The sequence below is a fragment of the Crinia signifera genome, chromosome 4, assembly GCF_055691185.1.
Source record: "Crinia signifera chromosome 4, ASM5569118v1, whole genome shotgun sequence".
In the NCBI taxonomy this organism is placed as follows: Eukaryota; Metazoa; Chordata; class Amphibia; order Anura; family Myobatrachidae; genus Crinia; species Crinia signifera.
In genome coordinates this window covers 196,926,626-196,940,367 of record NC_139220.1, presented here as the reverse complement: position 1 = coordinate 196,940,367, position 13,742 = coordinate 196,926,626, and positions in this window count along the sequence as shown.

The following is a 13,742-nucleotide window of genomic DNA, read 5'->3' as shown; positions in this document are numbered from 1 at the left end:
ATAATATATACATTGCTGCCCTGTGCCAGCAATGTATATATTACTGGCTGATAAATAATCATTGGTGTGCAGTGGTGCTAGTAATATATACATTGCTGGCCTGTGCCAGCAATGTATATATTACTGGCTGATAAATAATCATTGGTGTGCAGTGGTACCAATAATATATACATTGCTGGCCTGTGCCAGCAATGTATATATTACTGGCTGATATATACGTTACTGTTGAGCGTTACCGTGTTCAGCGGGTGGGGCGGGGCGAGCAGGTCTCCGTGGCGGAGGGCGTGGCGAGCAGGCCGGGAGAGGCGGAGCGCCCAGCTTGTGTGGCCGGGCGGGGGAGCAGGACTGCCGGGCGGTGATTGACAGCGGGACGGCGCCGGTGAGCGACAGCGGGACGGTGAGTATATGACGCTGCGGGCGGGGAGGGGGGGGGTGGCAAGGGAGGGAGCAGACAGCCGGACTGAAAGCCGCGCATCTTTCAGCCCGGCTGCTGTATACAGATTCAGCGATGATGGCTCAAATATGAGCCATCCTCGCTGCATCTGCTGGTAAAACCGTTTAAGAGGCATTCCCATTGCCTCTTAAACGGTAGATTACCGGCTAAAACCCTGCTCTGAAAACGGGTTGAAATACCGTTTAACTTTAAACGGTATTTCAACTCTGGCGCTTTCCCACTGCAGCCTTAAAAGGTATTTTGCCCTCAAAAATCGGCAAAATACCGTTTAAGGCTGCAGTGGGAAAGGGGCATTAGCTCTGTAGTAATGGAATCGTGTTCCCTGTGTCACATATACAGTACTCTCATGTATTTGTGTAAGTCTACGCGAGCACTAAAGTTTTGCTCTTAAATGCAGCTATTTTGTGATCCCTAATATCCACGGTCCACTTTTGTCTCTATGCAATTAGTGACACAGCTTTACCCTGTCAGCCGTATGTTGTTAACTGCACGTTTCTTGTATGCACACTTTGTGGACTGCAGGATAAGGAAAGGTCTCCATTCACAATCAAAATTCCAGTAGAAAGGACATTATTTTGAAAATTTCGCTATTATCTGCAGGTAATCTCTGAAAACTGTATTTTGCCTCATTTAACCTTTTGCTGCTCCATATTCTGCTTTCAGGTGCGGACTTCTCTCGTTCTCAGTCCTGCTGGCTCCTGGCTGCTGCTGGCCTGTCACTTTCACAAATGAGCACTTTGAGCTGGCAGGGCAGGTTTACAGAGCGTGGAACAGATGACCCGTGCATGCGCAGTAAAAGTACAGGAGCCAGTGGCGGGTATGGCTGTGCACCTGAAGCCCCAGGCCATGCGCACACACAAAGTAGATGGCTCTGAGCGCTGCACGGCGCACACACAGTAGATGGCAGTGACACACAGTGAGTCAGTCCGATGGTGCACAGTAGACGGCCGGGCCACGAAGGTCACTGACAGGCCAACTATTACAGGTGGCAGCCATATTGGGGCATGGAAGCGCTGGGGCCCATCACACTTGTCCCCTTTGACACCCCCCCCCCCTCCATGTAGTCTGCCCTGTTGCAAAGCAGCATCTGATGGCTGGCATAGAAACATAGAATTTGATGGCAGATGAGAACCATTTGGCCCATCTAGTCTGCCCCATTTTTATCCTTCCGGTAATCTCAATCCTTTTTGATCCTTATTTCTTCTGGCAACTACAGAAAAACCTGGAATTCAATGTAAAAAGACCTTTGACCAGATCAGTAACATGCATGGTTGCTAACCATTGATTTCCAATGTAAATCTGTACTTTAGATGAATTACACAAACGCATTGTACTTTATGTTGTAGATATTAATAGTGAGTGGGCCTATAGCGTAAAACATGCAAAAATGACTGCGCATGTATAACGCACCCATTCACTGTGATGAATAGGCCTTTTAGTGATGCACATAATAATGTAATTTGTAGAGGAGTAAAGGAATGAGATTTGTGTTTCCACATCTGTATTTTTAATTGCATACATATTAAGCCCCATACATACTACCCGCTCCCCGCCAACACAGTGCCGGGGATGTTAGGGAGCAACGGCGGGTTGAGCCGCAGCATGACGATGACTCCCATGTCCGAACATGTTCCGTTGAGGGAGGGGTGTCATTATCCCCTTGAGTGGTGGGTTTTGCTGGGGCAGGTCAAACCTACCAGTTTGTCCTGCCCCAGCAAAACCAACCACAAATTATTAGGAGCTCCCCCCCCCCCTCCCCTGCCGCCGCTGCCCCAGCCGCCTGTCAGTTATCACACAGGCGGCAGTCTCGGGGATGTTTCGCAGCGGCTCAGGAGGACACGGGCGCCTGTGTGATCCCGAGCTGACCAAACATTCCCGATCCTGCCGCCTACATCATTGCTGCAAAATGAATTGCGGCTAGAGGCTGGGGGAGTGGCAGGGGTTAGAAGAGCTCCGGCGTACGATCGCCGGAGCACAGGTGAGGGGGGCTGGGGGATGTAACGGGGGGTTTAAGTGGTGGTGCGCCAGTGGTGGACACCACTGGCGCGCACCTATTTCATATTTGTGGTATGCCCGGAAATTCTCCGGGACAGCCCTCTGTGGCAGCGCAGCTGAGCCCGGGCATACCACTAAAGGGGTTAATGTTTCACGGGAGAACGCATAGTTAACAATATGGAGTGTACACACAATATTGCTCAGATAGCCCTTTCTGGGGTGTTATTATATGCAGACATATTAAATCAAAAGTATATCTTTGTCCAGGTACAAATACAACAATCATGAAAAATTTACACATGATTTAGGGTCCATTTATCATTGAACATTTTAGACTTTTTTTCCCCAAAATTCTTGTTTCTGGGGTTAGTTGCAAATATTATGTATCCCCCAAATTTATGCAGGAGGGAACTGCATCAATTATCTCCAATACCTATTGCGATCCCTCCATTCCCACCTGCAGCGCATACGTTTCTATGGGGGATGCGATGCTGCCCAATTTATCAATATCTGGGATGCAATGCATTCCCGATATTATTCTCTGAAGCTACCCCCATCTCTTATAAATTAGAAAAATGTAAATCCTTATAACCATTTTTTTTTAAATTGTTCTATTCATTGAGCAATAGTTCACGTCACTATATATAAAAGGCTAAAACTTCACCTTTTCTGAGGTGAAGTACTGCCAGTGACCACTAGAGGCCACTCAACAGACCAGATTTCTCCTTAACAGGAAGTGAAACCAAAATGATTTGTTTAGAACTTCCTGGATATGGACAGAGTAAACTGTGAAGACAGAGATTGAAGGTAAGAGCAGATAAGGACTAAAGCTGAGACATCTACACATTTTTGTCTGATCTGGCTAGTGGGAACAAAAACCTGGTAATGGATGGGAGTAAATGACAGTTGACCATTTGCTTAGAACAGGCATGTCCAAACTATGGCCCTCCAGCTGTTTTGAAACTACAAGTCCCATCATGCCTTACCACAATTTTGCTATTATGGGATACTAAAAATTTGTCCAGGCATGCTGGGATATGTAGTTTCACAACAGCTGGAGGGCCACAGTTTGGACACGCCTGGCTTAGAATGAATCTACCGCTATAGCTAAACACATACCCTCCAACATTTGAGGGGAAGAATTCGGTACACAATTGGAAAGGGGGCGTGGCCAAGCCTCCTTTCCTATACTTACAATGGTAAAGTTGAAGGGTGTGTAATTATCGGGTATATCTATTTGCTGGAGAGTCGTGCATATAGCGTCAGAGGAGCAGAATCTCACCGAATGCTGATAAGATGCAGAGCAGGATCCAGGCGACTCCCTGAAGTTGCGCTGCCATCTTCTGCTGCTGCCTCCACAACATCCAGAAAGGACTCTCTGCACCCAGGAACTTAGAGGGAGTCTCCCTCACTGTAGTTCATACCCTCCGGCGGTCCGGAGTCTGCGTGGAGAGATGTGTGAGAGGAGAAGCTGCAGCTAGCTCTCTCCCCTCTGGTGTCTCTTGCTCCTCCCGGCGGTGACAGTAATCTACCGGGCACTGCTGCTGCTTGCCCTGTGCTTGTAACGTGTGATAATGACGTGCCTCTTACCTGCAGCTAAAAACCCGTACAATTGGTACAGGTGGTTTTAGCCGGTACAGGCTAAATCGGTACTGTTGGAGGGTATGTAAACAATGCTATTGATTGTTGTATGTAATTGATTAAGGTAATCCAGGCGGACTGAACAGCAAAATCTATTAAAACCAGAAAAAATATATATATATTTCCACCCTTATTTATGGAGATAGACCTCAAAGCAGCCACTACCAGGTGACAGATTCATGACTATGACCACCATCCTAATGATGTTTAACTCTAAACATAAGTATTTAAATTTGAATGTTTCAGTGTATATCAGGTACCAGGGCAGTTAAGATTCAGGAGGGTTTAGAGGGGCAGTGGAGGGAGTCGGGCTACAGGTGGGAGAAGTGGCGCTGCTGGCAGAGGGAGTTGCGCTGTGGTGCATTAGGGAGAAGCTGCACTGCTATCTAATAGAGGGAATCACCCTGTGAGGGAGGGGGGAGATTGACTGCGGGAGGTGAGCCGGTGATGGGGAGAATATGGGAGTCTCTCTGTGAGATGGGGGACAAAAGATACAGGGGGCAGTCGTGCTGTGGGGACACCACTGATCTACTGGCAAAATAGGTTATTCGACACTGCTGGAACCCAGGGTGCCCAATTTTCAGTGTTCTACCTGTATAACAAATTTTGCTTTGTTAGATTAGTGAGCTGAGCAGGGCGTAAACTGGAATCAATTGTAGAAGCAACATGAACAAATATAAGAGGACCGGAAGACCAAGACACATGTCCAATTTGGTGTTTGACATCAGGTTCCATACATTGTGCATTCCCTTGTGCATCTGATCCTGTAGATCATACATGCAGTATGTATGAGATATCGGAGTTGGATCATCAGCAGGATAGCACCTGCGATGTATTGTATCTGATTCACCTTAAACTCCCCCGGCAGTTCTTTTACATGCAATACTTTGCATGCGATTTATCGCATGTAAAAAATGGCACATCAAGTGCCAAATTGGATGGAGCGCTGCCAGGGAGCTTATGGGAAAACAGGTCCGACTCGTCCCTCAGACAAGTCAGACCTGTGTATGGGGGCCTTAAGTTAAGTAGTAGTGTATAGGGGATTCAGTCACATTGTTGTCAGTGACCATGGGGTCCACGTACTAAGCCTTGGAGATCGATAAAACCAATAAGAGACAGAGGGGCAGATTTATTAAGCTTGGAGAAGAGATAAACTGGAGATAAAGCGGAGAAAAGGTAAAAGGAGATAAAGCACCAGCCAATCAGCTGTGTTTGGAAAAGACAGTTGGGAGTTGATTGGCTGGTGATTTATCTCCTTTTACCTTTTCTCCACATTATCTCCAGTTTATCTCTTCTCCAAGCTTAATAAATCTGGCCCAGAGATAAAGTACCAGTCAACCAGCTCCTGTATTTTTTTTTTCAATCAGACTGTAACATGATAGTTAGCAGCTGATTGGATGGTACTTTATATTCTCTCCAAAGCTTAGTATATTGATTTCATGTCAATAGAATGTGGACATGTTTCAACATGCGCCACGTCAACATCCTCAGAATGCAAACGTGTTCATAATATTGACATTTTCTAAAAAAAAAAAGCAAAACATCGTTTGCTGTTCCATCGATGGAGGGAAACCATTTGGTTCTCCTCCATCGATGGCTTCGACATTGGCCATGAACCATCGATGATTTTGAATCATCGATGGTCGACGGCCATCCCTATGTGTTACTGAAACATTGCTCGGCCCCGATACCTGTTTGAACTGCGAATTGCTGGAACCAGGAAAAAATACTTGAGCTGCCAGGATTAGGTAACAACTGTCTGACCATCAGGAATGCTATGTTGACAAGTTATCATGTTGACATTTCATCCTAACATACCACACCTGGGTAAAGTGCAGAAAATTGCATAGTGCATGGGGCAGCACAGACGGTGTAATGGTTAGCATTACTGCCTCACAGCACTGAGGTCATGGGTTTGATACCCACCATGGCCCTAACTGTGTGGAGTTTGTATATTGGCCCTTTTCTGGTTCACTCGCAAAGGCAAATCCTTTCTCAAATGGACAAAACCATGTGCACTACAGGGGGGGCAGATGTAACTTGTGCAGAGAGAATTAGATTTGTTGGGGTTTTACCTCAAAGTGAGATCTATTTTGCGGTGTAAAAATAAAGCATTCAGTATTTTCCCTGCACTGAAACAAAATAACTCACCCAAATCTAAATCTCTATGCACATGTTACATCTGCCTCACCTGCAGTGCACATGGTTTTGTCTATTTGAGAAGCAATTTGCCTATGCGAGTGAACCAGAATAAGGTCCATTCTCCCCGTGCTTGTGCGGGTTTACTCCGGTTTCCTCCGGAGTAAACCCACTGGAAGGTCAATTGCCTTCCAACAAAAATTAACCCTAGAATGTCTGTGTGTGCGTGTACATGTGGTAGGGACTATAGTTTGTAAACTCCACTGGGGCAGAGACTGATGTGAATGTTCAACTTCTCTGTAAAGCGCTGCGGAATATGTGTGCGCTATATAAGAAATTGTTAATAAATAAATAAATAATGATGTGACTGCATAGACTGATGTGAATGTTCAAATATGCTCTGTAAAGCGCTGCACTATATAAGAAACTGTTAATAAATAAATAGTATATGGTTGTAACCGAGCAGCAATAATAGCTCTATTGAGCAGGAGAAATATGCTGTAATTGCTGCTCTAATCTGACAGCATATATTTACCAAAGAACACATATAGATGGAGCGCCCTTTATTCTTGCAGGGGATGGTGGTGGGATTGCCAGCCGCCGGATGGGGATGTGTGCGCACAAGAAGCGTGTGCGTCCCCTTACAATGGAACTCCCCGCCGGTCCCCACCGTTTCGCCGCCGGTCCCCGCTACCCAATCCCACCTCCCCCTTCTAACCCTGCCCGTCTCCCTGAAGCGGAGATGGGCAGGGTTCACGTCCCCCACCGCCCAGAAACTGGGAAGCGCTTGGGCGTCCCTGTCAGATGGATCGCCGGCTCACCAGCGGGAGCATTCTGGCGAGCCCCAGCGCTGGCTGAGAGGCGCTTCAGCTGTAGGACTGTGTTCAATTTATATATTGGGTGAGATTTAATAGGATGAGATTCAGAAAGTGAGAGATTTGGTAAGAAATCTCCAGTTTTTTTAAAGCGGCAATCATTTACACTGCAAAATCAAACCGGTTTTGCAGTGTAAATGATTGCTGTTTTAAAAAAACTGGAGATTTCTCACCAAATCTCTCACTTTCTGAATCTCTCATTCTATTAAATCTCACCCATTGTGCCTAATCTCCCGTTTAAAACTTTGGTAGATTGCAGGGTGATATAAAATTTTTTTTTTTTTTTGTGTTGATCGTGCTTATTAAGGTAAAAATAATGGGTGCCCACCGAAAAGTCCCATTAAAGTGCTCAAATGGGTGACTGTGCATCTCAGCTCGCCACCCCAGTCGGACTTGCTGCACATAGATAAATCATATGTTCTGCTGTTAGGTGCACATTGCAGGTGCTTTTATGCACCTGATTTTGCTTGAACTCACCCAGCAGCTCCTCGGGACTCCTTTTATATGCAATAAATTGATATCGAATGTATAAAAATCTCACATCAAGTACCAAATTGGATATGAGGACTCCTGGGGAGCTGCCGAAGAAATTCAAGGGAAATAGTATGCTTAAAAGCACCAGCCATGTGCACCTGACAGCTGCAACTGATTTATCTTATTTGCAGCACGTCCAACCCCATGTGCAGGGGACCACTCATGGGTATGGGGGATTTAAGAGCTTTACATATTAGTCTGTCTGAGTTTTGTCTCAAACTGTATGGCCAGCAAAAAGTTTTATAATTGTGTTTATGATTACATTGATTTAATTTCAAAATGAGGGGGATCGCCAATACAGTGAAGGCTATACAAATTAGCAACATCCACTATATACTAATGCAGCAAGCATAGACTATGCAGCTAAACCATTTGGGGCCAATCATAAAAAATGTATCAAAGATATTTCTGATTAGCAATTTTTCTTAAACGAGTTCAACTTCATAGTTGCCTACTATCCTGCGATCTATTGTTAAGCTAATAATGTATTAAATGCAGCAAGGTTCGTGCAATTGGGGATAAAAACAAAAACAGTATAGCCTCACCGACACCTTTTTTAATACATTGTATTAGTTTATTTGTACATGAACAATATGCATACTTGCCATTTACAGATCAAGAAACCTTTCACATGAGTAACATATGTATCAAATAAGGAGTCTATGATCTCATGACATAGTAACATAGCAACTTATGTATCAATATGGAGTCTATGATCTCATGACATAGTAACATAGCAACATATGTATCAAATAAGGAGTCTATGATCTCATGACATAGTAACAGCAACATATGTATCAAATAAGGAGTCTATGATCTCATGACTGAGGAGCAGATTTATTACGCTTGGAGAAGAGATAAACTGGAGATAAAGCGGAGAAAAGGTAAAAAGGAGATAAAGCACAGCCAATTAGCTGTGTTTGAAAAAGACAGTTGGGAGTTGATTGGCTGGTGCTTTATCTCCTTTTACCTTTTCTCCGCTTTATCTCCAGTTTATCTCTTCTCCAAGCTTAATAAATCTGCCCCTGAGTGAGATAAGCTAGAGCGTTAAACGTCACTAGTTTTGTCCATTTTACAGCTCAGCATTTGAAAGAGCTGCCATATTAATATAGGGAAAGACCACATTTCTGCCTCAATGCTATATTGAAGAAAGGCCAGATTACAGCGTGTGACAGTCACAGTTCACACTGTCGAACTGATTATAGTTACATCACTGCTTTTTACTATAATTCAACATGACACCGTATGCCCGATGTAAACATGGATGCCGGACACAGTGTTGTACTAACAGTTTCAAAATGGTCGGCAGCTGATGGAAACATTAGGTAAACAACCGCTGCTCACACTACATGACCTGGCGATCACAGTGCCTGTACTTCCGCCGTTGGCGTATGATCTAAGCATGTGACGCAAAAGGGCGTGACAGGATGCGGAAGTTCCTCTATCTTGTCTAAGTGGAAGTGCTGCACCTGCCAGGAGGAAAAATTGCAGAAGATAGCAATGGCGCATTGGACAGGTCTTCTGCTTCTGTAGCCCATACAATTTAATATTGAGAGGAGATCTGCATTGATTACTGATTCAGATTATCCATAATTTGCCCATCTGTGGGACTGAACAAGTCTGCCCACTCCTTGTTACACTCTATCATTCAGTAGTGATTTACTACAACACAACTTACTTATGGTGCCCATACACTATGGTGATATTGCATACAATCCTTTGTTTTCGCCCATATCTGTGAGATAAATAGAAGGATTGTATGCATATAGAATATGTCACCCGACGTGATGTGCGGGCCCACCGGTTGAATGTTGTGTCGATAGATAGTGTGCTGCACATATTTTTCTAATTGCATTAGCGTTCACGCGTGGTTTTGAACCACATTTGATCGCTCGCAATGCGATCGGCAGTGGGTTCGGGCTGTGGTGTATCGCAGTGCTGTGCATGAGGGCTGGCGGGGGGTCAGAGGCGGTGGCAGAATTTGAAAAAAAAAACGAATTAAAACACTAGGCGGCCCTCTGATTGGCATGAGAGAGAGCTCTCTCAGCCAATCAGTCCCCGCCTGAATGTGAGTCCTCTGATGAAAGGGCTGCCCAGGGCTTTACATTTATTTATTCAAATTATGATGCCACTGACCCCCGCAGCCCGGGAGCCCTCCTGCACAGCGCTGTGCTACACCGACGCCTGCCGCCAGCCCTCTTACAGCATATGATGTGCTGTCATCTTTAAAAACTCTCCACCGCCTTTTACAAACAAACAAATTACATACATACATACATACACACACACACACACAATAGTGTCTTCAGCGCCCTAGTTTCGTGATGTCCTTGACATTAATTCAATAAAATGAATAAAACACATAATAATAAATAAGAAATACACTTGTAGCTTCTTTAGTTTTTGAAGAATTTATTTTCAAGAGCTTTAGATCAACACCCAACGCGCTTCGTCTCTTCGTTTTTTTTCTTTAAAGTATACACCGCCTATCTTGGCTCTGAGTGATTGACGGTCTGGTTGTAAACCACTCAAATGGATGATAGCTTGTGAGACCAATCTTTAACAATGGTACAAATGCCTTAATACGTCAAAGGGAAAATCGTCTTAAGTGCTGAGTGAGCCTTAATTCCATTCAAAAATGCAAGAAAATATTTCAGAACTGTGCATCAATTGGATAAAGATCATATAAAGGAAATAATCCCTGTCCTTATCCTAGATATGTGTACTCATTGGAGTCCAGCCAGCAAGCTCACTCATATACAAGCTCACTCATATTTGTTGTGTCCTGAAGACGGAGTTATAATAAAACACTCCGAAACGTTGACCAAACTCTGATGTTAAGAATTTGATTCAAGTCTGTGAGTGCCGCCCCACCGGTGGGTGGATGGAGATTATATATATATATATATATATGAAGGTGGCACTCAGAAAGGGTGTGTGTAGCCATAATGTATGTATGTAACATTTAGTATACTTTGCAAAAGATCCATTAGACTAATACAGGTCCATATAGCTTAGAAATGCATCATCAATATAACCATACAGAAATGTTAGAATCTGACAGACTGGAAACCTGGAGTAAGCAGCGGTCTGTACAGAGAGACTAGACTGTGGCTGCATAGGAATTCAGCACTCTGGACCAGGTGTGGGAAGGTAACTGATGAGTAGTGAGATTAATCCCTTCTGTGCAGAGAGTCTGGAAAACACCACATTGCCTGGAAGCTGGGAAAAGCAGCAGCTAGCAATGACATAAATCTAGCCAGGACCTGGATGCAGCTCAAAGAAATGTCCACAGAAAATAACGATGAAAATACTTTATTCAAGCATCAAAGAATAAAGTAACTTTCCATGGTACAAGAAATGCAGGTAGATAATGCAAAGGAATATGGATAATTGCAGGATGCAGAGTAGTGGGAGAATGCAGGCCAGCTACTCGGTATATGGTAATAATTAGCAGGAACCAAAGTACTTAACTGAAAGTCCTTTTGATAGCAGGCAAAGTAAATATCCAGAGCGGGTTGAAGACAGAGACAAAGGCAAATATCCAGAGCAGGTTGACAACAGGAATAGACAAGGCAAATGTCCAAGGCTGATTTCCTGGGGGAGCTGGAGTACAGGCCATCCACACATGGAGCAGGAACAGGAACTATGACCAGCAGGGTGGAGTCCAACTGATCCCTCTTTATACCATCAGGCGAGGTAATTAGTGGATACAGCTGAGAGCACATGAAGCACACACTCCTAGCTGCTTGCCATTAGCAGCCAGCCAGACAGGACAGAGTGTAACAAGAAAACAAAGAATGACTGCAGAATCACCTTCAATGTTTGCTTAAAAGGTGCATGTATTTGTCACCCAATACTTTAATAGCATACTAATTTCAATAGAGAAAATACATTTTACCATAACAAGTCTCCTTAATTACACTACATATTCATTTAAATTTCACTTACATATTTAAGACAAACGATACAAGGGATTCAGTAGTCTTCTAATTTTTGTAAAATGGTATTAAGATTTAAAACAGAAATGGCTTCACAGATGAACGTACATGAAATTTGTCTATAGGTGTGATATTCAGCAAAATCACATTTGATTGTACATTTAAATCTAGGAGAGACATAATAACAATTACCATCAAAATCCTTATTGTTGCCAATTTTCACTTTTTCTCAACACTTTTTTCAGATTTTTATTTTGTCTAGATACTGTTTATAGCTCGCTGGACTTCGGCAATTTTAATATAAATACTAATAAAAGTTACATTTTAATAAACCTTGTCTGTGACTATCCCCTGTAAGGTAAACCTTTGAATTAATAAAAGTCAATTTAGTCCAGTGAGTGCCCCAAAGTAGGAATACTTACTTCTCTTGTATATGTGCTAATTTCTAATATTCCAGGCTGCACCTCCAAATAAAATTAATTGAGAGAGCGCACTGTGTAATATTCATAGTCCATGATTGTACTTGGTATCAGAGAATAAATAGGATGATGGTTGTATAATCCTTATGCTCTTACCCTCTCGTCTGGTAGATTTTCAAACCAATTACCTTGCGGGGAGCTGCTGGTTAAACGGAGAAGGACAAGATGAATTGATGATAACGCGGTATAATGAATAATAGTTGAAATGCAAGAGGAATATATATACTTCTCAAACAGAAGGCTGCTGGAGAAAACCACAGTGTCTCAGGAAATTGTCAGACACTAGGACGGAGAAACGCGTAAAGATTGAGAACTTTGCCAGCTCTTTGCCCGTTGTTACTGAACCCCTGAACACCTCCTCATGAAAGGTGTACCCTTTGCATATACGGACAGCACCATTCTCTGCCTGTGAATTGGAGAAAGGGAGAAAGATTGCAGTGAGTTATAGGTCACTCCCGGCGCCAGATCCTATTACAACAGGGCAACGCCGTTGTGAAGAGACCGACGCCAACCTCCTGGGTGTACCGCCACTCTCCTCCTATCATCTACGGCTGGATTGCTGGTCACTCCCAATGTGGGCGCCTTTCACAACGGTGCAACGCTGGTGGTAAGGACTTAAGGTGCCCATACACTAGTAAGATTTATCTTCAGATCTGTCTGGTTGGAACAAAAACCTGGTTATGGATGAGTGAGTTTTCCAGCATTTCCAAGCAAATGGTCAACTGTCATTTGCTCTCATCCATAACCATGTTTGTGTTCCAACCAGACAGATCTGAAGATAAATCTGCGTGTGTTTGGCCACCTTTACAGCGATAGACTCCGACCGCCTGTCTCTCCCATCCCCGCTGAGCTAATTACATCAAAAATAGAAAGAGAAAGTGTGTATGCGTGGTGCGCAATCAACAGCTGCTGGCACCCATTGCTTTAACCCTTTGCTGACACCATCCTGGAACTGTTATGACCCTCCCACAGACTCCCCTCATAAAACATCTGGACCAAATCCTTTGGGATAACAGCATGATGCCTAATTCTTCCAGTATTCAAGAGGAAGATCGTCTAGGTGGGAAGCCTGAGCCCTTGAAATCATAGGGCAACCTAGGACTTTTGTGTCACCTGATTCCTGGATACAAACATCTTCCAGATGAATTTGGATGGTAATATATACTCATATTGTCAGCTATTCTATGGTAAATTTCCATTGAAAACATCACGCAAGAATATCCCTACGATATATATTTTAAAATTGTGCACATGGACTTTATGTCTAATGATTCATTATATTAACTATTAAAATTTATATGTATTTTAATTTCTTAACTATTAAATTTTTTATATATTTTTGAGAACCGTCTTGTCTGATCATTGGTACAGCCAGCGCTGGCACGTCTCTCATTTTTCATTCTAATTACATCAAAGCCCATCTGTGTATGTTTATACGGATACAGCAAGTGGTTTTCTCCAGCAGCCTTCGGCTTGACAAGGATACACCCACAATATATATTCCTCTTACGATTCAACTATTATTCATTATACCGCATTATCATCAATTCATCTTGTCCTTATCCGTTTAACCAGCAGCTCCCTGCAAGGTAATTGGTTTGAACATCTACCAGCCGAGTGGGTAAGAGCATTAGGATTATACATCCATCAACCTATTTATTGTCTGATACCAAGTACATTCATG